This window comes from Periplaneta americana, chromosome 7 (genome assembly GCF_040183065.1).
Source record: "Periplaneta americana isolate PAMFEO1 chromosome 7, P.americana_PAMFEO1_priV1, whole genome shotgun sequence".
In the NCBI taxonomy this organism is placed as follows: domain Eukaryota; kingdom Metazoa; phylum Arthropoda; class Insecta; order Blattodea; family Blattidae; genus Periplaneta; species Periplaneta americana.
Window position 1 is genome coordinate 125,672,132 of NC_091123.1, and position 27,018 is coordinate 125,699,149.

Sequence of the window (27,018 nt, forward strand, 5' to 3'; positions counted from 1 at the left end):
AATAGCGACTTTTCAAAAAAAATAATTGACATTTACAAAAAAGTTAACAATTCACACATTCTTAAATCAAATTAAATTTAATTTAATATGCACACTATTTTTAAGAAGTGCAATAACTGTACAAAATTTCTGGATTCTACATCTATTTGTTTATAAAATTAAAATTTCACCCCGGTGTACCTTTAAAATCCGCAGTTGTGCTGTCATCTTGGGTCATGCGGCCAACAACACAGCTAGTAGTAATAAAATCTAGGATAGATACTGATCATTAGCACCCACTTCCATTACACTAAAAATGACAATAAGATACACGGCTTTATTTAAAAACAATGACAAACCTCAGAGATGTGTTGAAAATATTTTAACCTCTGACATTACACATTTCTGACATCTGCGAAGTATTTCTTACTTCCGGTCCAATTCTTCTCTAATTACGGAGTGAATTACTAGGCGTATTTTTTTATATAACTGTTACAGAGTATGGTGAATTACTGTTCTGTACAGTTTATTCTTAATACAAAATTTGTGGTTAGGTCCGGAGACTGGGATGGCTATTGATTACTGCTTATTAATCTGTAAGTTGCCAATTTATGGAAAATTTATTTACTGAACGCTTTACATGAAGTGTGACTTCGTCTATGGTTTCTTGGGTAAAAAATAACGCCTCCTACTATGGTCTTTTCTGTACACTTTCAGTCTCTTCTAGCTTGCCAAAGGATCATTCACTCACTGTAAGACAACTAGAAAATTTAACATATCAAAAAGTATCTCCAAATTATCTTTGAACTTTTCGGACAGAGTTAGTAGGCCTACATAATAAATACAAGTCGAATCAGTAGGAAGAACAAATATTTTAGACGATGTGAGTATTGACTATTTGAATAAAAAGTTCATATGAACATGTGTCCAATTTTCAATGGGTGTGAAAATACAGCTGTTTGTAAAGCTTGTGATGCGTAATATTCAAAGTGTAAAGAGGAAAGATAAATTACTTAGTGATTACATTAATTGCTTATTTACAGGTATCAATAAACTTCAACAATTTAATATGCACTTTTCAGTTGACAACAGTAAATGTTGTCCTTTTATAGACAATAGTATTCATAATGCGAACAAAAAAATAATTCGTCCCATGTGTTTACTTTATTTTTGTACCGTGGATTTTATCCAGCCTCATCCCCACAGACAAAAACCGACAGCAGTAAACTCTGGGGATCATGATATTCAGTGCACGTGACCACCGCGTCCGATCAATCGTGCAGAGGATGAGAGATTTAGATTATGAGTCACCTGACTGCTAAAATGTACAGGGGCTCCGTCATATTGGAAGAACATGCCCAACCTTGTAGCAAAGAGAAGTACAAACAGCGATTTCTCTACACACATAATGAACAGTGCTAGCCTCAAACGATCTCAGAAGAGCCATGAAGTGGTAAGTAAAACGATCTTTAACTTCACTTGTTGGAAGGCAAGAAAGACCGGAGAACATAGCTCCATTTCTTTCCCATATTTCATTCTTGCTTTGATGTAGAATCATCCGCAGCCACCATCGAACTTGGACATATGTGGTCATTAGTTGCTGGTGGTAGCGCTATGTATGCTAACTCGTAGGGTCGGGGTTGAGTGACCGTGGTGACGCCTATGTGGAAAGATAAAGTGATTCTGCAGGCTGTAGGAGAATTCGTGGGCGGCCCGCGAGAGGTTCCGTAGCGCAGGTCTTGGGGCATGCACATATTTCCATTCCGGGTAGTACAATGACCTACCCAAGCGGCCTACGTGCGAGGCCAGTCCCTAGCATGTACCGGGGGACTAATAGATAGTACGTATCTCTTTATTCAACTATATTTTTACTCTGATTATGTGAGTTACTCGCATACTCATTAAGAATAGATTATTAATCGTGTACATTTTTAGACATTTGAGTATAATATTTTATTCATAAACGCAATCACATACGCGAAAATACGAGTAAATAACAAAGCCGTCATATGTTTCCAACATAAGTGGCTTTATCGATTTTCTAACGTGTATAGCTTTATCACATTTCATGACTTTAATTTCAGATACTCCGCTTAGATAACATTTAATTATTATATCTGCAGTTGGTTGAAGAATAATAGAAATTTATACCACTTCCTGGGCTCTTTTAATCCTTTCGTGACAAGAGGGTCTTTAACCATTTGATATACATTAATTCCAAGAACACAAGTATGACTCACAGGATTAATAAACATTACTCCTGGATGACTACAACACTGACAAGATCGTAGATAGAGTGCTTATGTCCGTAAGTTCTGGGCACAAATAGTTGAAAAATTGTAGCTTCACGTCGGCTGTATCAGATCAAATGCTAAAAAATGAGGGGCAGATTTGGGGAGACAATAAGAACATTTCTCATTACGACCATACACGATCATGTCTCGTTTTGGAGTTACCCATCACTCAAACTTCGTGAAGGTTTATGAAGCGCGTAGGGAATGTAGATATAGAATTTTCTGTGCCATACACTGTTTTCCCACGTGATAAAATGTAAGTATACTATATGAGCCGTTCAGAGCAAAAGTGGTGTAAGTAAAAATGGGGTAATGAGGCTTAAAGTAAAAATTCTGTGAAATACAGCGCAAAGTAGCAATTAATATGGCCTTCTTGCTATCCAATGACTACTAATAGTTTAAATAAACTGAATAGTAATTGCTACTTTGCGCTGTATTTTACAGAATGTTTACTTTAACCCTCATTACCCATTTTTTACTTACACCACTTCTGCTCTGAACGGCTCATATGACGAAGGAGACCTCTACAAATATAAACATGAATCGGGTTCCATTTACTAGCAACCGCTGAAATGGTAACGGGTAAGCAGTGTATTGCAATATGCACCGTCGTGCAGAATGGAGAGGCAGAAAGCATACCCGCTAGCAGCCACGGATGCACGATAGTACAGTCTCTCATCCGCGGGTAAGAGACGCTAGTCCGAAGGTGCACTGTACTGAGACCGCCTCTATAGTCCGTACAAGGCAAGACTCGCTCTTAATATGAAATAATATCTATCACATTACCCGGCGTACGTGTTCGACAAATCCTACTCCAACCTCTTGCTATGATGCTGCTTATTGCTTTCAAACACTTTCTTTTTTTTCTTATTTATACAACTCTGTTCGCGATGTGGAATAGGCCTACTAGATCAAATAAAAATTGACGACACATATCAAACAACGAGGCAACATATTTATACAATTGTCAATTTATTTGACACACACAACATTAGGCCTATTCTCTATGATATTTGTTAAGTGCAGCCATAACTTTTCTTTTCTAGTAATATAGGTCACTTTTATGGACAATTTCACATTATCTGAGGCAATGTAATGTATAATTCTAAGAAAAAAATGAGGGTAGGACTACGCAATGTCTTCGATATAAATTGTGAAAAAACAAATCGCATACCCAAGAAAAATTCTGGATAAGCTATAGGCCATAATGGTCTTCCCTTTTAAATCAATACATCACATCTACTAACTGTGTTGTTATTCAATTTGTTCTGACACATTCTATAGCCTACAGTTGGTCTCAAAAGTATTCGTCCGGTCACTACTTGCAATGAAAAGGAAAGCGAAAAGTATGGAAATTAAAAAACAGTGCATTTTAAAATTAAAATCTGCATTGATTAGTAGGGAGCGGATTTTTATGAGCTAAAAAATTTAAATATATTTATTTTTTATGTGCTAAAAGGTACGAAAATATTTGCTAAAAATAAAAAAAATATATTTCCTTTAAATATGACAAAAATACCTTACTTAGCTTGGAAAAAAAAATGTTACTAGGTACTCACCAACCACACTTGAGTGCTAGTAGTTGGCCGAAAATTGCAGTGAACAACAAAGATCAACTCCAAATTCTCCATCACAAATGCATGCCGATTATCTCTGAACAACGACTTATACTGTGAAAACGATCTTTCCACATCACAGGACGCCAGACGTGCAAATTTAAAGAGAGGAATGTCAGAAACACAAACACCGTCAATTTCACCTACAGGCATACCCTCCAATACTTGAGCAACTTTACACATTTTTTTATATCCACTGTTTTTCCCAAACAGATTCTGGAACTTGTCCCTTAATACTTGTACTTCTGAACCTGGTAGCGAGTCTAGTTTAATTTTCACGGTACGCACCAGCTTGTTTCAGACAACAGGTTTTTGGATGTTTCGAGGTGTTTTTATAGTGTCACACAAAAAGCTTAAATTTGCTAATAGGAAAGCCAAATCGTTTTTAAACAACCATATTTCAGTATATCTTGTAGGATATCGATTGACGAAGCCCGATAACAGGGAATTACAACCAGACGTATTGCCTTACTTGATGGACATGAGCGAGAGGCGAGAGATTTGTTTAAATTAAATAATGTTCATACCCGAACTCTTATCTGTTGTGTTTCACAAACAAAGCGTGGAATAAAATCATCTACAGCAACAATAAACATTCCTAATTATGTGTTGCAAGATGTCTCCTCCTTGTCCATGTTAATTTATTCTCTAATAATAACAGTGATATGCTGCCTAGCAGTTCTCAGAACCTGAGGCGAAACTATTACAAAAATGTATCACGGATACACCACACAGCGCTTGGAAACACGAAGCAACCAGGAATTCTTAAAAAGATAACGTACTTCTGAATGACATAATTTATTTAGTTTTAAAATATTTGAAAGTTCTTGTAAAAAATTATTTAAGTAAAAAAATTTCAAGATTTATGTGTTTATAATATATTTCCTGAAAATATGTATTTACATAATTTTTTTGTGAAAATATGTGGTTTTATGTGAAATAAAATTCGGGTTTTAAACTTGAAACTTCATGTTCGGAATTTTTAACTTTGTTAATTTTGTTTTATCACACGCAAAAATAATATTTAATTACATAGAAATCCGCTCCTTATTGATTAGCACATTAGGACATGACAGCATAATAAATATCTCTTAAACAGTGGCTTGTGAAAAACAAATGAAACAAATAACATTTCCTCGAAAAAAGGAATGCTACAAAAGTAATCGTCCACGACAATAAATAATAAATTCACAAGTCTTTAACTGCATATCAGTACTCTGTGGACTGTCCTTTGGAAGCAATGATTGCTTAAAGTGTTCTTGGCATGGATTGCAAAAGGTTTTGTGTCACTTTTGGTTCTATTGTGTACCATTCTTCAGCGAAGCATTGTCTCCAACTGTCTGTACTTGTAACCTGCCTTTTGCTCTTTTTTACTTAAGTTTCGACCATAAATGCTCTATCGCTTTTAAATCCAAAGACTAGTAGGTGTATGTAGCACATGATATGTACTATATACTCCATAGCAGCCATTCCTTCACAACCGAAGCAGTGTGCTGAAAAAGGAAGTCGCCTTCGATGCCTATTTTTTGCACACTTAGCATCACATGCTGTTTTAGGATATTCAAATACTCCATCTTGTCTATAGTTGTAGCCATTTCATGGTATTCACCTACTCCAGTCTCCGACATACACTCCCATAACATTATGTATCCTCTCCCATGTTTTATTGTAGGCTGTAGATTTTTAGACAGGAGCTCCTCGTTCCTCTTCCTCCATACCTGTCGCTTGTCAGAGATATCAAATAAGAGAAAAATGACACTCATCAGTAAATAATACTTGTTTAAAAATCTCAGGTGGCTTACTAACATACTGCTTTGCAAACTCTATCCTCTTCTTACGGTTCACTTTATTTGCCCATGGCTTTTTCCAGTTTATACATCCATTCAAACCAGCTCTATGTAACACAGTCTAACTGTTTCGGTGCTGATGTTCTTATCAGTTGAAAATATTACCTCCGATCGAAGTATAGGGTGAGAAACATGAGGATTTTTCTGCACAGTCCTCACAATGCTTATCTCTTCTCACCGTGCCAGCTTCCTTGGTCGTCCTGTTCTTTGGTGTATTGATTACGGATGATGATGCCTTATATACCGGTATCTTAATGATACTGGTTATTGTTGTTCACGTACATGTAATACTAACTGACTCGCAGATTAGCACATCATGAACTAATATACTGTATAGTAAATAAGGTGGACGAAAACTTTTGTGGCACTATATCTTGGAGTATTTTTAAAAAGATTCTCTCTCTCTCTCTCTCTCTCCTCGACATAGTATATCATGACAGACAGAGACACTGCTTATCGTAAATACAGACGGAGCAAGGACGAATTAGATTTTAATATTTACAAAGTTTTAAGAAATAAATGTAATCAAGCAGTAATAAATGCTAAATTACACCATGCACATTCCCTTATTCTACCTTCGGTCAGTGCGAAAGAATTGTGGCGTAACCTTAATAACCTGGGTCTAACAAAAGCAAAGCCTCGGGTAGATAACATCAACTTGTCACTCAATAGTCTAAATGAACATTTCGTCACTGCTCCACCTGAACCATTAAATAAACAAGAGACTCTCGAATTTCTCAGATCTTACCCCCAACTTGTGTGGGATAAATTCTTCTTTAAATACATTAACCCGACTGACGTAATGAAGACGCTGCGACGTATGAAATCTAAAGCCCAAGGTTAGACAATATAAATATCACTCTCCTGTATAAAATAATAGATGTGATCCTGTCGACCGTCACCCATATATTCAATGCATCTATTATGACTGGGTCCTACCCCTCACTCTGGAAAATGGCATTAGTGAAACCTTTACCTAAATCTAACACACCTTCAACAATAAACCAGTACAGATCGATATCAATTCTTCCCACTCTTTCAAAAGCATTAGAACATATTGTACACGGACAACTTACGAACTATCTCGACGAACACAAACTCCTTGATGACTATCAATCGGGTTTTAGGCATGGACACAGCACTACTACAGCCCTACTTAAAGTGACTGAGGACATCCGTGAAGCTATGGATAGGGGTGAAGTAACGGCACTAACTCTTCTCGATTTCAGCAATGCCTTTAGTTCTGTTAATATCGACTTGCTTCTTGCAAAGATGAAGACTTTGCACCTGTCAGACAATACCTTGAGCTGGAGGGACTCCTACCTACGGGACCGCCAACAGTGTGTTTCACTTGATAATCAAATCTCCCAATGGCGATGCACAAAGGCGGAAGTGTCGCAGGGCTCCGTATTAGGACCACTACTCTTCTCTATCTACACTAATGACGTATCAAAGAACTTACAGTATTGCCGATATCACCTCTATGCCGACGACCTACAACTTTACATACATTCCAGACCCAATACAATCAATGAATCTATTGACAAGTTGAATTGTGACCTAGCCACTGTCTCCACTAGGGCGGCCAATTTCGGACTCGCACTTAATCCAAGTAAGACTCAAGTTATAATTATTGGACATAAGCGTTTAGTTAACTCCCTTAATAATAGTAATCTTTCAGTTGTTACCTTTAACAACACGCTAATCCCTTATTCATCTGTTGTAAAAAATCTTGGCTTCTTTTTTGATAATAATCTAAGTTGGAATTTTCAAGTTAAAGAAACGATTAAAAAAATCTGTTCCTCCATTCACTGTTTGAGTCGCTTCAGAAACTTCTTGCCCCCAGCAACTAAAACTTACCCTAGTACAAACCCTAGTAATGCAGCACTTCAATTATTGTGACGTTTTGTTAAGTGACCTAACTTCTGAACTGCCAGTCAAGTTACAGCGAGCTCAGAAAATGTGCATCAGATACGTGTGCAACATCCGACGATATTATCACATATCACCGTCCTTCGCCAGTCTTTCGTGGCTAAGACTTAAAGAACGCAGAACTTTACACTCTTTGTCTTTACTCTTTCGAATTCTGCACACCTCAACACCAAATTACCTTTCGTTTCGTTTCTCTTATCTATACTCTAACCACGACGTAAATACCAGATCACTTATCTGTGGCACGCTAAATATACCTCTTCATAGAACATCTTGTTATTCATCATCTTTTACAGTATCCACCTCGCGTCAATGGAATTCCTTGTCACACAGTATTAGGGGCTGCAAGACAATAAACAACTTTAAAAACAGCTTAAAAGATAACCTTATTAGCATTTCACTCCAATCATACTGATTTAAACTATCACTCACTACATTGTTACTTCTTTCTTTAGACATCATCCTGATAGTGCTGTATTTTCAAAATTGTCTCATAATAATCTCTTTCTATTATCTAATATTATTTGAAATATATTAACATTCTATGTATTTTAGCTTAATTCTGCTACACAATTTATTTCAGTGTTTAATTAATAGTTCGTAGTATTTTGTAGTTTAATTCGTAAATAACTCTTGTATACATGTAACTCTCATCTAAATAAAATTGTTGAATTTTTTGTAAGTTCATGCATATGTATATACACTTTTTGCTGGTTGAGTGGAAGAGAAGGCTTTACGGCCTTAACTCTGCCAGCTAAAATAAATCATTATTATTATCATTATCATTATTATCATTATCATTATCATTATCATTATCATCATTATCATTATCATCATTATCATTATCATTATTATTATTATTATTATTATTATTATTATTATTATTATTATTATATCCAAGTTCTAATATTTAAACGTGGCGTTTGTGTATATGTAAAATATGTTGAACTAAAATTTATACAGAAGTTGCAACATTAAAAATATGTGATTTGAACAAGTGTAGCCTGAGTTTAACCCTAACCACAATGAAGAAAGCACAGTCAACCGACAAATAGTAGGTAATGCGTGCAAACTAAAATCTGTGGAAAATTTATGGGAACGATCTTCAAAAATCATACGTTTAGAGATTAGCACATACGAAAATTAAAATTGCCTGCATTAGACGTAGTATGCAAATTGGAATTCAGCCCAGAAGAGACAAACACAAAATAAACTGAAAAATACCCATATTACTCAGAGGGACGAATATCCCGATTTCATGATATAAAAGCATATACAGTAAGAACAGAATTCCTCACTAAAAGGCGACGTTGACAGAAGTGGACGAATGCAAAGGCAAGAAACCACCTCATGACAAAATTTGTAACTACACCAAACAGATTATTTTGTTGGCAGTCTCCAGTCTGCATAAAGTGGGAGAGAAAATTTTGTCTGCTGATTTTTTTTGTCGTGAAGGAACTCACACATCACCTTTTAGGTCAATCCCGTCCTGTGTAGGAATTTACACATCCAAGATGGGTTACATACACTGACCGTACAGGAACTTACAAACTCCGATTCCAGTCACCAATACCCTCCTTTTCACCCTATCTTTCAAATAATTTCATCTTATTACAAATATTGCGTATGGTAACGAAAGAGCATAGGTGATATCGTTAGATGGAGAAATGCTCACATACAACTCTCTCTCTCTCTAATGCTAATGACCAGACAGCGGATTTTCGGAGCGGATACTGAACGTTAGATGCAGGGAAGTCACTGAACTCATTTCTACTCTCCCTCTGTACGCCGTCTTGTCGCTGTGTAGGGACCGAAAATCCGCTGTCTGCTCATGACCATAAACCGATGATCAACAAAGGGAACGCCTAGGGCGAAATCCGATTCCTTGGCCAGGATCGTCTTTCAATCTGATATTAGCTAGGAGACTGCCTGTGAGGTCTCCGGGGCAGTAAGTTCACTCGTGCATGTTCACTGAACTTATTCCTTCCTCTCAAGAGTGTCAAGGAATACAGAACACTTCATAGGCCGTAACAGAGAAGGATTTCAAACTTCCATTTCCGAGCATTAAAGAACAAATGAGAATATACCATCTACGAGCGGCAGAAGTGAAAAGTCGTAAGTTGTAAATGTGTTGTAATCGTTTTAAATAATCGTGCAATAAGAGACGACAAATCAGAGTTCAATTTAACACCATTAAACTCAAACATAATTTCAAAATGAAACCGTTTGTTTATGATTACGGTTCACAGAAACATCACAAAATAATATGTACGGGTTACTCAGCACTGATTTTAAAATAAAGTTTGATGTATTTTTTTCCAGCGCGCTTATCCGAGTTGTCTTTTAACAGATTAAAACAACACAATTAAATCAAATTAAAAACTATTGTTGAAAATAAACTATTTATACAATAAATTAAACAAAATTAATTGAAATTGTATTCCTTACAAACTAAGTTCGCCTGAGAATACACTGTTATAAATCAAAATCACTCGTACAATACTTTTCTGAAGAACGGATTTCTTGTAACAATAATTGTTTGGTTTGAAGGATTAAATCCTGAAATACAAAACAATCCTGATTGAAAAATGATTTCACAACAATTACTGATTTCTCTGTCTTTGTATGCTACTTCTTTTTGTCATCAGTCAATAGTACATGCATTTGTACAAGAACTACACGTAATGAACTTCAACACTATTTTTAACTTGAGAGCTTTCAATCAACACTTCTCAACAGAATTACGCAGATTTCATTTAAATATGATTAGAGTCCTGCGTTTAGTTACTAGCGTGGAGGTGAGGGGAGTGAATTTGACTAATTAGGCCCTCCGGACTTCACCGAAATTCACCCCAAGGGTTAACTATCCGTTCTATCAGGGTTTTTGATCCGATCAGAGACCGGAAAATTCCAATCAGCCTTTGCTTCCCCAAAAACATACAGCTGCTACAGGGATACTACGACTTCTACATCGTTGGCAACGAGTTGCAGACAATGCTGGTTACTACATTGAAGGACTGTAGAAGTTTCACACATGTATCACTTGTATATTCATAATAAATAAATAGTTGCCATTACTTCTTTTATTATACTTATAAGCAGAACACGGTGTATATTAGTATAAGAGATCTTGAATGAAATCGGAAGGGAGACAGCCTAGGTATGAGAGAATTGGAGTTACCATTACGTTGATGAAATAGTTGTATTAATTATTTCACTATATATCTTCCTACCCATAATGTTCAGCTAAAAAAAAATATTTATCAAATATTGTAATAACCTTACCGTACATTAAATCACTTGCTAATAATAATAATAATAATAATAATAATAATAATAATAATAATAATAATAATAATAATATATAATACAAATGTACAGTAAAGAAAGTGAGATATTGATATTGATATTTATTTGTCAGTCAACTTTACATTCATAGTTATGGAGGACCTTTATATTTCCGCTTTTCAATCCACCTGTAATACATACCATCCTTTTATGTTAATATATTAATTTACCAAGTATTTCCTCATTACTTCCTATTCTTCCGTTTTAGCTGAATTGCTACCTATCCTTCCCTATCTATCCTCTTCTATTCTCTCTCCCCCTTCAATTTCTCACTTTTCCATTTAATAGTACATTTTCCTTTCCTTGATAATTTGCATTACTTATTTATTCACTTATTCATTTATTTATTCACTTATTCATTTATTTATTCACTTATTCATTTATTTATTCACTTATTCATTCATTTATTCACTTATTCATTCATTTATTCATTCATTCATTTATTTATTTATTCTCAAATCTACCTAAACTTAATCATTCTTTTCCACCTACTTTCTCTTAAATTATTTGTCTACATTTCCGTTTTCTCTCTTTTACAACACTTACATCACTTATTATTTCCCTAATATTCTATCCTCTAATTTACGTACTTACCTTTCTCTTCGCTTTACTCCTAAATTTCTTCTTTTATTGCCTTTTTCCATAAATTTATATCTGTAATACTCCTACAGTTATAGTACCTCTGATGCTACTCCCAACTCACAACATTTAAATAAATGAAATAATCTAATTCACTTAATTAAACTTCCAGTTTCTCTCTCTTCCACTTGTCATAAGTGAGATATATTTATATGATGTGTTAAAATTGATTTTCGTGCCCAAGAAAATTTTAGAGAGAAGATATTGTGGGCTATTACACGATGACAGACATACTATTTTATTTCGGGATCCGGCGTATTCATAACCGGGGCCTTTCGTCAACGTTATGTTTCGTCACGGCCATTCCGTCATGGACTTTTTCGTCATACGGACATGTTTTGTCACAGATTGCATTTCGTTATAAGTATCTTTGCGCCACAGTGGATATGTTTCGTCACAATATTGAATGTACTACACAATATTACTTTCACTATTATTTATTGAATACTCATCAATTTCTATACGCATTTTTACGCGTAGTTACAGTAGTGTGTAGGCTATACAAAATAAGTAATTTAACCAAAGTGTCCGGCGACACCATGCCCATTTACTCGAAGGTAACCAGGGACATTCTCATTGACTCTGTATTCGTGATATCTTTCTACAATTCGTGATAATCTTGTATCGAGATCCGTATATGTTTTCTTTTTACGTGGTGGCGACTGTCCACCTTCCAATTTTTCAATAGGCCTATCATTGTGAATTTTTGCAGTTTCATCCTGCAGCGACTCGAGAACATGATAAAATGATGGAGGAAACTTTCCGATTAGTGTGTTAAGGCACGCCTCACAAGTGTTAGTGATCCTTGGAAGATTTTCTAGCGTTCGGAAGTAACAATTCCAGGTGGATGGAGGAAATATAGGCACCTGCCTTCCTCGCCCATGCCTTTGTCCTCTTACATAGTTGTGTTCGACGTAGTCGAAGAGATTAACAAGGTTGTCTGGTATGGTATCTCTTAGTAGTTCGAAAGCGGAGACGACGTCTTCCTCGGAAACAAATGATTACGGGAACAAAATCAAGGAGATCTTATGAACTCATTTTAATACGCTTAAAGAGGAGGTAAATAACAGTCATTGCCGCACTTTATATCGACTGATTACAAGGCAACTGTAATGGCCGTAATTTTGATTATCACCTAAAAACCTTATTCCACAATCTTGGTAACGCATAACAATATATCGTAAATAATTACTAATTGTAATTAATAATATGTCATAATTAATTATTAATTGTTGCAATTATAGCCTACTTCAGGTAATGAAACTCAAAACGAAGTGTGTCAGAAACTAATGTGTGACATCGTAGGCCTGTGACAAAAGTGTAATGCGTGACAAAAGATGATGTGACGAAAGTGTAAAGTGTGACGAAACGTACCCATGCCAAAAAAGTGTGACAAAAACACCTAAACCCTTTTATTTCGACATTATCGGGAAATTTAGTACTTTATTCAACACCCAAAAATACTACTTTTTAAAAATTATACGCGAAGTTTTAACAAAATCATCACCATAAACACACGACTCTGGCAATACAGTATAACACAATGCACCGATTCAAATTCCTCGGAAAACTATTACTATAGAAGAGACAGGAAGTGCACTAAGAGAAGCCGGATAATTGAGAGGTCGGATTACTGAACGCCGGATTAGTAAGGCTAGTGTACTACAAGTTTCAATTAATAAAATTTTAACTAGCGTGCTTCAATTTTTGTAAGGAAGTTTATTGCTTTTTATCTCTAGGGAGGTTAGCAGCTCACCGACTTTCCGTTGTCAACAGCAATCAATACCTCTTAGGTAAAATGAACTAACTTCCTTAAAAGCAAAATCTTATTAGTGTACCTACTTACAACAACGGTAGTAGAAAAATTCTGTAATTTTAATCAAAAGCAATTTAATTACTATGGTGTTCCTCCATGATTTTTAAATAAAAAAGATTTTCTCGTTTTTTTTCTCCGCTCGAGCGAAGCTGAAATGAAACGCGGATACATTCGTAATCCATGACATCCATTTTGCCGCACTTTTATCTAATCTCTTTAAGTACTAGGGTAATATAATAGCAGTTCCAGATACTTGATTTCCTTGGTAGCGGGATAGCAGTTTCGTCTGTCATAGTTGGGCAGCCGCACATGACATCGATCCGAGAGACAAGAGTGCGCAGACTCCGTGTACTATACGACATCTTACACTCACCCTCAGCAGAATGAGCATAAACAGGTGGTGGTAACTCCTTATATACCTGAGAAATATTACGACTACCGGCACTGCCTGGCCTTTTCTTACAAATCGTGTTCCGTCGTTCAAGTGCTCCACTTCGGCGTCGTCACGAGAAGAGAATACACCTCTACGACAAAATCTTCGTCTACGATAAATAATTCTTGCATGAAAACTTCTCCGAACATCTGAAGACACGCATATAATACGGTAAGAAATTTATATTGTTATGTATTTTACAATATATATTTTTTTGTAGACAATTCAATTAAATGTAACCTCTGTATAGTAATGCTTGTTATAGAACTTTTTAAGTCATCTTACCGCGTCTTTAACGCCACGTGATTTTATGTAGTGGTGCACACTTACACTTACCCTTCTTAAGAATAGGGCGAAGTGGCGGAAAGTGCGAATATCGCGATGTTCAGTTTCTTATGCAAAGTTTCGTTACAAAGGGCTGCAGAGTTGAAAACATGCTACCTTCCTGAATACAGAAAGAATGATACAGTCACGATATATAAATAATGGCAAGCATATAGTTATTGTATGTATGTATGTATGTATGTATGTATGTATGTATGTATGTATGTATGTATGTATGTACTTAAAACAGTATATGCACAAATGTGTGCAGTATTGTATGTACGAGTATGTATGCACACTTCTCTATTATATGTACCATATGTACAGAGGTCAAAGATATTATTGCATATTATTTTATTGTAAAGTTATGAAATATCTAATATTCTTTTTTTTAGCAGAAAAATAAATTTGCATATTAATTTATAAGTTTGCAATAAAATATTATGCAATAATTTCTTTGAGAACTATATGTACTCTATCTACAGTAGTGTATCTCTGTACGCGTACTATGTATACAGTAGGCCTACAGTACAGTACAGTATTTAAGCACTATATGTACAGTAGTGTACTCTGTACAGGTACTATATATACAGTACAGTACTGTATTTATGTACTCTATTGTACAGGTACTATACATTCAGTACAGTACCGCATCTATGTACTCTATGTACAGTAGTGTACTCTGTACAGGTACTATGTACACAGTACAGTACTGTATCTATGTACTCTGTTGTACAATAGTGTATCTATGTGCAGGTACTATACATTCAGTACAGTACCGCATCTATGTACTCTATGTACAATAGTGTACTCTGTACAGGTACTATGTACACAGTACAGTATCTATGTACTCTGTTGTACAATAGTGTATCTATGTACAGGTACTATACATTCAGAACAGTACCGCATCTATGTACTCTATGTACAATAGTGTACTCTGTACAGGTACTATATATACAGTACAGTACTGTATCTATGTGCTCTATTGTACAATAGTGTACTCTGTACAGGTACTATGTATACAGTACAGTACTGTATCTATGTACTCTATTGTACAATAGTGTATCTATGTACAGGTACTATACATTAAGTACAGTACCGCATCTATGTACTCTATGTACAGTAGTGTACTCTGTACAGGTACTATGTATACAGTACAGTACTGTATCTATGTACTCTATTGTACAATAGTGTATCTATGTACAGGTACTATACATTCAGTACAGTACCGCATCTATGTACTCTGTACAGGTACTATGTATACAGTACAGTACTATGTCTATGTACTCTATGTACAATAGTGTACTCTGTACAGGTACTATGTATACAGTACAGTACTGTATCTATGTACTCTATTGTACAATAGTGTACTCTGAACAGGTACTATGTATACAGTACAGTACTGTATCTATGTACTCTATTGTACAATAGTGTATCTATGTACAGGTACTATACATTCAGTACAGTACCGCATCTATGTACTCTATGTACAGTAGTGTACTCTGTACAGGTACTATGTATACAGTACAGTACTGTATCTATGTACTCTATGTACAATAGTGTACTCTGTACAGGTAATATGTATACAGTACAGTACAGTATCTATGTACTCTATTGTACAATAGTGTATCTATGTACAGGTACTATACATTCAGTACAGTACCGCATCTATGTACTCCATGTACAGTAGTGTACTCTGTACAGGTACTATGTATACAGTACAGTACTGTATCTATGTACTCTATGTACAATAGTGTACTCTGTACAGGTACTATGTATACAGTACAGTACAGTATCTATGTACTCTATTGTACAATAGTGTATCTATGTACAGGTACTATACATTCAGTACAGTACCGCATCTATGTACTCCATGTACAGTAGTGTACTCTGTACAGGTACTATGTACACAGTACAGTACTGTATTTATCTACTCTATTGTACAATAGTGTATCTATGTACAGGTACTATACATTCAGTACAGTACCGCATCTATGTACTCTATGTACAGTAGTGTACTCTGTACAGGTACTATGTATACAGTACAGTACTGTATCTATGTACTCTATTGTACAATAGTGTATCTATGTACAGGTACTATACATTCAGTACAGTACCGCATCTATGTACTCCATGTACAGTAGTGTACTCTGTACAGGTACTATGTACACAGTACAGTACTGTATTTATCTACTCTATTGTACAATAGTGTATCTATGTACAGGTACTATACATTCAGTACAGTACCGCATCTATGTACTCTATGTACAGTAGTGTACTCTGTACAGGTACTATGTATACAGTACAGTACTGTATCTATGTACTCTATGTACAATAGTGTACTCTGTACAGGTACTATGTATACAGTACAGTACTGTATCTATGTACTCTATTGTACAATAGTGTATCTATGTACAGGTACTATGTATACAGTACAGTACTGTATCTATGTACTCTATTGTACAATAGTGTATCTATGTACAGGTACTATACATTCAGTACAGTACCGCATCTATGTACTCCATGTACATTAGTGTACTCTGTACAGGTACTATGTACACAGTACAGTACTGTATCTATCTACTCTATTGTACAATAGTGTATCTATGTACAGGTACTATACATTCAGTACAGTACCGCATCTATGTACTCTATGTACAGTAGTGTATCTCTACACCGGTACTATATACACAGTATAGTACTGTATTTATGTACTCTATGTACAGTAGTGTATCTCTGTACAGGTACTATACATAAGTACAGTATCTATGTACTCTATGTGTACATATATATATATACGTACGTATGTACGTGTTTTACTACGTATGTATGTATGTATGTAATGTATGTATGTAGGCTATGTATGTATGTAAGCAAGCACGGATGGATGGAAGGACGAAGTTCCGTCTATGAATAGGTGCGTAGATGTAAATTTAACGCATGTTTACTAAAATAAATCTATACGTTAACATTTAATTATGTCTTATTACTATTGTTTAAATCGTCACAAAGCCTAAAATTTGCCTTGTTATTTATTTGAAAAACACATTATTAAAGTGAAGAATGTAGGAAAAACCTATCAAATAATTCCAGTTTCAAAATATCTTCTTCATTTACTACGGTTATTATTATTATTATTATTATTATTATCATCATCATTATCATCATTATCATCATCACCATCATCATCATCATCATCATCACCATCATCATCAATTTTGCTCATTTGCAATGTGTAACAATTAATAATGGGGAAATATTGAAAATAAAATAAGGCATATGTTAACATATTTAATTTATTTTTTAAAGAAATTAATTGCATTCATTAATATAAATATATATATATATATATATATATATATATATATATATATATATATATATATATATATATGGGACAAAAACTCTGGCCACTCTACCACATTCTCTCTTGGTTTACTTGCCTCGTGAGTGCTATTTGCGTCATTTCTTCAGATCGATTGACACACAACCAAACAGATCACATCTTGATAGATAAACGAAGATTTACTAGTTTATTGTAGATATTCGATCCTTTAGAGAGACAGACTGTGATTCTGACCATTATTTGGTAATTGGAAATGTAAGAGAAATATTATCAGAAGCCAAGCGAGTAGAGCAACAAGTTAATATTGGGAGGTTCAATATTCCGAAATTAAAAGACGGGGAAACTAAGAAACGTTATCAGGTCGAAATTTCAAATAGGTTTGTCACTTTAGGAAGTTCCGACAAAGTTGAGGAAGGAATTATATTATATTATATTATATTATATTATATTATATTATATTATATTATATTATATTATATTATATTATATTATATTAATTGCGTGTGGGAAAATATTACAGATAATACCAAACTTGCGGCTGAATAGACCTTAGGTTTTATGAAACTAATAAAAATAAATCATGTTTTTTTGTTCATTTATACACGCATTAACATCTATAGTCATATCGCGTGTTTAGAATCTGTGGGTATATCAGTAAGCTGTTTTCACTGTTGTCGAGTTCTTGTTTCTATTGTGTGTTGTAGATGGCTTTGTATTCATGTGACTGATAATAGATTTTGATTAATGTTTATGATATTGTTGATTGAAGGGGTGATGAATCATGGCAAGTAAATTTCCAATCCGACATTTCCCTTTGTGACAGAGGAAATCATGAAAAACCCTACTCAGATTGGTTGGCCACGGGATTTGAACCCGGGCCTTCCAAATACGAGTTTCAAACGCTACCTCTGAGCCAACTCGCCGTGTTTTCATGAACATTGGTCGATGGTAGTAGGAAGAAAGAAACAGGCAAAATTCAAATTCTTACAGGATCCAGTTCCGGCAAATAGATAAAATTATTTTAATGAAAGACGGGAAGCAAGTCGTACAGTTAGGAAGAAGAAGAGAGATACTTGAAGGAGAAACTTAATGGGGTAGAAACACATAGTAAGAATAAAAACATTAGAGACTTTTATAAGGGCATAAAGAAATTTAAGAAAGGATATCAGGCAAGGGTAAACGTGATCAAGGATGAGCATGGATGGAAATAGTAATATGCATTACAAGAGCGGTATGTTGAAGTTTTCATGTTCGAGGAAAAGTTTGAAAAAGCGAAACGTAGTTGAGCTTTTTTAATTTCCGAGAATTGAAAGAAAACATACCGCTCGTGTATCGTACATTATTTTGTGCGAAGAACGTTTATTACATACCTGAAAGAGGAATTTCTAATTAGTTGCAATGAAATCTCCATCTTGGTTTCTGTTCAATGACGGCAAATTTGCAAACCAAAAATATCTATCTTCAACATTGTTGCTATAAAATGTTTTCTGTGTTTACTATACTCCAGCAGCCCGTGACATACGTCTGTTTTTTTCCCCCAGTCTGTGATGAGTCTGGAATCTTGTTGATTTTTTCATGGCTTCCTTAATGTTACTTGCATCACGAATGTAGTAACTTTAGTGGAGTTGTAGAGTTTACTTAATTTTTGCAAATATTTAAAAACAATAATTAACAGTGCAATTTAGGTGAAATTGCAGTGGTAAGTTTCCAATTTATAATTATTACTATATTGAACGTCTCTAAAAATAATATGTTAAAAGCCTAAAGCAGTAAAATCAATATGTCACTTAAGCGGTAAGAAGAGGGAAATTGTTATGTGTGTTAGGTTGGGAATACTGAATGTGGAATTTTAGACTTTCCGCGGATTGGTTTTGGTCGGAAACCAAGCAAATACGCACGATCTCGCATAAAATTATTTTGCGCAACTACTAAATGTACATATGCCAAATAGAAATCATATGGACGATATTCAAATACAAACTGCTGCGCCATTTATACCCGAACCAATACTTTATGAACTCGAAATTGCGATGGGAAAGCTGAAAAAGTACAAGTCTCCAGGCATCAATCAAATTCCAGCAGACTTAACACAAGAGGGTGGAAACACATTATCTAGTAAAATTTACAAGCTTGTACTTGAAGATTCCACTGCAAGAATGATTGATGTCACTTTCTTGTCGAAATTGAACCAAGACTGTCAATGCATAGCTTAAGACATACAGAATGTACATACAGAGTTACATGGCATTAACACTGATAGTCATTGTCCAGTAATGATCGGAAAATCACAGTTAAGCTTTGAGCGCTAAGCATTTCAAACTTTCAATTGCTTCTCCTGCAAAATGTATTCCAAATGACATCCATCATTCTTGCAGTGGACTCTTCACTCGCTATTTCGAAAAAAAGAAATTGTACCCTGACAATGGAAGGAGTCCATATATTTAAGAAAGGGGAAAAGACAAACTGTAGTAACTTTCGAGGAATATCAATTTTATTGACGTCTCATAAAATTTTGTCCAATATTCATTTGAGAAAATCAACTGCACATTTAGATGAAATTATTGGGGATCACCAATGTGCTTTTAGCCGTAACAGCTCGACTATTGATAAAATTTTTTGTATTCGATAGATATTGAGAAAAAATGAGAGTATAAGGGCACAGTACATCAGTTATTCATAGATTTCAAAAAGGCATTCGACTCGGAAAGGAGAGAAGTTTTATATAACATTCTTATTGAATCTGGTATATCCAAGAAAGTATTTCGATTAATTAAAATGTATCTCAGTGAAACGTACAGCAGAGTCCGTATAGGCCAGTTCCTGTCTGACACTTTTTCAATTCACTGCGGACTAAAGCAAAAGAGATGCACTATAACCTTTACTTTTTACTTTGCTCTGGAATATGTCATTAGAAAAGTTCTCGAAAACAGAGGGGATTTGGAATTGAACGGGTTACATCAGGTGCTTGTCTATGCGGATGACGTGAATAAGTTAGGAGAAAACCCACAAACTATTAGGAAAAAGGAAAAACACAGGAATGTTACTTAAAGCTAATAAATATATAGGTTTGAAAGTAAATCCGGAAAGGAACAAAGTATATGACTATGTCCCGTGACCAGAATATAGTACGAAATGGAGATATAAAAATTGGACATTATCCTTTGTAAACGTAAAAAAATAAAAAAATTGGACATTATCCTTTGTAAACTTGGAAAAATTCAAGTATCTTGGAGCAACAGTAACAAATATAAATGATACTCTAGAGGAAATTAAACGCAGAAAAAATATGGGAAATACTTGCTATTATTCGACTGAGAAGCTTTTGTCATACAGTTTACTATGAAAAAAAAATGAAAGTTAGAACTTATAAAATAGTTATACAATCGGTTATTATGTATGGTTGTGAAAGTTTGACTCTCACTTTGAGAGAGGAACAGAGGTTAAGAATGTTTGAGAATAAGGTTCTGACGAAAATATTCGGGACTAAGAAGGATGAAGTTACAGGAGAATAGAGAAAGTTACACAACGCAGAAATGAATGCATTGTATTCTTCACCTGACATAATTAGGAACACTAAATCCAGACGTCTGAGATGGGCAGGGCATGTAGCACGTATGGGCGAATCCAGGGTTGCGTGTTGTTGCCCAGATAATTTCTTATGAGGTTAGATTGGCTTTAATTTTATCATCTTTTGTGTTTTTAGTAGGTAGTTATAATTTAATAAAGTTTTATGATTTTCAGGTTTATATGTGAATATTTTTTTTTTACATTTCCTTTGTCAATGATTTGATTTATTTCTTGTTTAGCTGAAACTAACCGAACTCCTTTTGAAATGCATATTGAGTGTTAGTTGGGAGATCTGAGGGAAAATATTTTTGGGAGACGGAGACGTAGACGTAGATGGGAGGTTAATATTGAAATGGATTTGGGGTTGTTGAGTTATGATTGCAGAGACTGGATTACACTTGCTGAGTATAGGGACGGATGGCGAGCTTAGTTAAGGACGGCAGTGAACCTATGGATTCCTTAAAAGCCATTTGTAAGTAAGTAAGGAATGCTGTGTATAAGCACTTCTAAATATTCCGTAAATATTTGTTATCGTTATTTATCCATCTATATTTCAGTAATGCCAATATTCTACTGACTTTCTATAATTACGCATGTATTATGCACGCGTCTTTCGCATCTATCTATGTCAAAGCAGAACAGAATACTGCTTTTTAATTATTGCTATCGTCCATGGATTATAATAAACTCTTCCAAGTAGGTTATGTATATATGCATGCGGACTGCCACTGTGTATGGAAATAGACTCGTTCACATTGTCAAGTTATCGGATGTGACGTAAGCATTTCCATGGCAACCAAAATAGAATGGCGTCAGCGTGATTTCCGTTCCACAGAATTATTTCATTTGTCTATTAATGTAGGTGGAATATAACAGTTACACGTCAAAAGCAACTCAGTAACTGATACAAACTTTGTGAGTTAAACTTTCTGTGTTAAAACAGAAGCAACGTATTAATTCTGAACGCTTGTTTCAAATAAAATAAATGTAAATGACCGATACCGCAAAACAAGTGCACTCAAACTGTATCATGAATAACTCAGTCTGTAACTTTATTCATCTCTGATCCATGTTCATACAAGGGTTTTTAAATACTTATCTTCCATTATAGGCTTATAGTCTATTGTGTTCAGAAATATGAATTCTTCCATTTTGTTTTTTCGGGTATTCTATTTCTTCCAGGTAATTTATCTGTAGTAATGTCACTAGAGGTCTGAGATTTCCCAGATAAATCTCACACCTCTCGTGACATTTATTAGGACTATTTCGTGAATAAAATAAAAATTTAAATATATATCCCTAAAATTCGATCACAAAATGTTAATAATTGTATATTAACGAATACTTAACCTATTCAGATATTGTGAAGTTGAAATACTCGTAGATGAATATCGATTACTGCAATAAAGAAATTCGATGATATTATTCAGTAAAACCAATTGCGAAAAGTGAAATACAGGTTTAACAATGTTAATTACATGTACTGCACTTTTCTCTTATTATAATAACATAAATACATTTTCATTATCTGCTGAAATCATAATTTAATTTAACAGTAACAGTGGAGACAGCTATATGCCAATGCTTATGTATTCACAGTGAAGCCATCTCTGTATAGATAGACCTAATTATAACATGAATTTTATTACGCCATACGGAAGGCAGTTTGATCAAAGACCTTATTATTACTATGCAAGGTCTTTGGGTTTGATATACGATGATGTTACATAAATTTGAACATCTGACTTTATATTAATTGTTCCATTTCATTCACAAAATACAAATTTTATAGGCTACAATTATAGGTTAAGTTTCCTGTGAGAGCAGGACCAATGTCAGCTGTGCCTTATTTCGACCGTTACAATCAGTGTTATTTCGACCGTTACAATCAGTGCTACACGAAAGCATTTTTTATAGATCGACAAACGCATTCTCGCTGTAGTATGTAACGGAACTAAAGCTGCATCTACACAGTTCAATATTCCAGTCGCGTATGCGTGCAATTTGGGAAGAATATTGAAAGAATCAAGTTTAAAAGGTACGTTCAATTAAGATGCATGAAAATTTGTGTCTACATGGTGCGCCGTTTTGAACGTTGTCTTCACTGCGTAAATATGTTAATTAATATTAAATATTAATCTTGCATTCATTGTTTTAAAGTTGAAAGAAAAGTTTAACCGTGTAGTTGCATCTTAATGTACTCATGATCATCAATTTACGGGGAAACAGTTGGTGACAACGACTAAACAAAAGAACGAACATGCGATAAATTGACAGCAATAAATCTAGCTGCAAAAATTATCGCAAAGTTTGACTGTGATTGGTTGGAATTCATTACATTTCATTGGTCGAAACTGGAATGACGTCATATAAACGAAATAGTCTCTTGTAATTCTAACAACTCTATTCTCATCCAATCTCGAAACATGATTGTCCCTTCCCCTCCTCCTTCTCATAACCCATTCTCAATTGATTGTATATCGAATTGCTCTCTAATACCCTCACTTCTAATTTTATCTATCAAGGCTTTTCCTACTATCTCCTGTAGTGCACTAATTTCTACTTTTTTTTCTAAGAGTTATTTTGTTTTTGTAGTGTCAGCTTATAATCTTCACCGCGTAAGTTAAAGTAGGTCTTACAATAGCCTTGTACACTCGAACTTTTGTTTCTGTTCGTAAATATTTATTCTTCCAAATTGCAGTGTTCAAACAATTGGAGATTCGTGCTGCTTTATTTGACACACACACATAGCTGTTACAGGGCACGGGAAAACAAAAGCTTATCTTTTAACTAGCAAACGATCCATTGTGCCCCTCCAGCTTAAGAGAGCAAACTACACACCATTCCATCCACAAATGCAAAATATTGGAAAGACAAAGGAAAATTCTGAAAAATCAGATTTTATCAGATTGTATTGGCAAACCACCTACAGTAACCTCATAGCAAGACATACAAATGCTTTCTCAAGATTCATTAAATCGATAGACTTTGACAAATTTCAGTAATACCGCGAGTCAGATCAGATGCAATTTATTTATTTATTTCTTCCTGTAACCACTACAGGTTGCCATTGACAAAGAGTACCATGAGACAATATATAGAGTAAAATGCCTCGAGGCTTAGTGATACATTGTTTGTTAGAATGAAAAATAACAATTTGAATTAGATTGAAACACATAATAATAAACGAAATAACGTCAATAAGATGCGAATTAAAGTCATGGTCCATATGTGTGATGCCTGAAAATAGCTATTGATCCTTTGAGTGTTGCAATAGGAAGACACACTACTAGAAAATGAAACTTGAACATGCATATAATAATGCCTCAAAATAAATCGATATTTACATCCCCATCCACATAAAAATATTGGTCTCGTAAACCAAAAATAGGGAACACATTTTAAAACTTCAGAAAAAAGATTACATCTTTGGATAAATTGTAATAAATGTGTAATTCCTAAGTAGGACACTGTAAATATTTTATTTATATATATTATTATTATTATTATTATTATTATTATTATTATTATTATTATTTTACTCAAAGTCTGCAGAATTAGCGTTTCAATGTAAAAGAAAAAGACTCAACATCATACTTGTATATTAGTATTGTTTAGTATATATCAAATGGTAACTAATGTAAACATGTTATAGTTTTACTTTTACTTTAAGGGATTAGACGTATAAAAAGGTAAAAATGTACATCCATAAATTAGAGAAGGATTTTAAAAAATTTATCAAAAACTACCACCATGAAATAAATAAATCACCTCCATATTCGAAAGTGAATAAACCTTAACCATTTCTGGTAAGTTAGAACATACAGCTAAAAGAAAACTAAAACATGTAGTATTACTTTATAATTGGACATGTTGTGGGAAAAAACCACACACACACAAAAGTGTTCTTCCCATGGGCAGATCTTTCACTGCAAACCCAGCATTCTCCAATTTTTCCTATTTTCTTCCTTTCTCTTAGTCTTTGCATATGATCTACATATTGATATCCACTCGAAAATGCTTAAAAGCTGATGCTCATTTTCATCCTGACGAAAAGAGAGACACAACAAAAAGACTTGAACTCTCTTTCGATGTGGGCTTATAAATTGGATTGAGGCTGAACCTAGAGAAATCTCAGGCAATAGTGATGGGTCATCATCCTCTTCTTAATAGTGTAGACTGCAAGAATTTGCCTAGCATCATGCCTAATTGCACAATTATTGAATATAGTAAAACAGTAAAAATCTTGGAATCTTTATGGATGATGATCTTAACTGGAACACCCAAGTTACCCATACATGCAAGAAAATATTGTCGCTGCTCCACCCTTTGAAGCACGCAAAACACTTTCTACTATTACATTAAAAAGAATCTTATATAGACACTCGTGATGCCCCATCTCGATTACTGTGATTTCTTATTAATAAACTTAAGTTCTATCTTAAATGATAAATTACAACGAGTTCATAATGTATGTATAAGATTCGTCTGTAATATTCGGAAATTTGACCATGTAAAACCGTCTCTTGAGCTGCTCTCGTGGGATCGTCTAAAGGAACGAAGAATCATACACGCTCTTTCATTTCTATACAGAATTTTACATAACTCTTCTCCAAATTCCTTGTCTTCACGCTTTCAGTTCCTAACTACTTCATGAAATCAGCATTAATCTTTTCTTTCTATTCCTCGTCACAGAACTTCCCTATACTCATCCTTCTATACTGTATGTATCATTGCCTCGCCTCTTGAATTCGTTACCTAGTGACGTCAGGGATTGCCGGACAGTGTCACAGTTTAAAAGTAAACTATAAAAGTATGTTTTATCTCAAGAGAAGTTCCTAGATTGATCTATTAGAAAGCGGAAATTACTAATCTTAAGTGTGTAGGGATGGTTAGAATTAAAATGAATGGAATGACTAGTAGTTGTAGGTTTCCTATAAATGTTGTAGCAAAATTTAGATCCTTTAATGGCTATATTCAAATAAAAAAAAAATAGATCTATTATACTCTGTCTCACATGTGAATTTTAAGTTGGAATGCAGGTTATTGAAACTTTTAAGAATGTCTTCCTGTTTTACATTATTACTATTGTGAAGTATAAGAGTATCATCCACTTAAAATTCACATGTGAGACAGAGTATAATAGATCTATAATTTTTTTTGGATTTGAATATAGCCATTAAAGGATCTAAATTTTGCTACAACATTTATAGGAAACCTACAACTACTAGTCATTCCATTCATTTTAATTCTAACCATCCCTACACAAATTAAGATTAGTAATTTCCGCTTTCTAATAGACCGGTTACTTAAAATCCCATTAAACAAAAAGAATTATCAGGCTGAATACCAATGCATTTTAAATTTAGCAAAAATCAATGGCTTTAATAAAAACACATTACCAATTTGATAAGGAAACGTAAGAATAAATTTAAACCAGAAACTAAGACTAATAGTACTTAATAAGTTCTGACAAAAAGGTAAAAACCACCAACTGGAAACCCATGACATTCTTTGGAAATGTTTCATACAAATTAGGTAACCTTTTTAAAAAGGAGAAGATTAACGTGTCCTTCCGTACCAATAACAAATTGAATAATATTATCCCCAACAACCTACAAAACCACAAATTTGCCAATAGTGGGATCTACTTATTGCAATGTAAAAATTGCCCCAGCAAATACGTAGGCCAAACTAAAAGGAACTTTCGCACTCGCTACAGAGAACACATTTCGGACTTTAAATTCAATAGGAATAAATCAAAATTCGCCGCACATCTCATCAATAAAAATCACGATCTCACGGGCATAGAAGATGCTTTGTAGGTTCTAAAAATTATTAATAATCACAATTACATGAATTCTGCTGAAGAATTAT

The 27,018-nt window shown here is 34.4% G+C and overlaps 1 protein-coding gene across 1 annotated transcript in view; it reads left to right on the top strand.

The window, feature by feature from the left end:
* Window positions 1-13,908: 13,908 nt before the first annotated feature.
* The window catches only part of LOC138703431 (5'-3' exonuclease PLD3-like), a 270,911-nt gene continuing 257,801 nt past the window's right edge, over window positions 13,909-27,018 (top strand). Inside the window, exon 1 of the mRNA XM_069831285.1 lies at window positions 13,909-14,075. The gene's annotated coding sequence lies outside the window, so the exon portion shown is untranslated. The remainder of the gene's footprint in view (window positions 14,076-27,018) is intronic.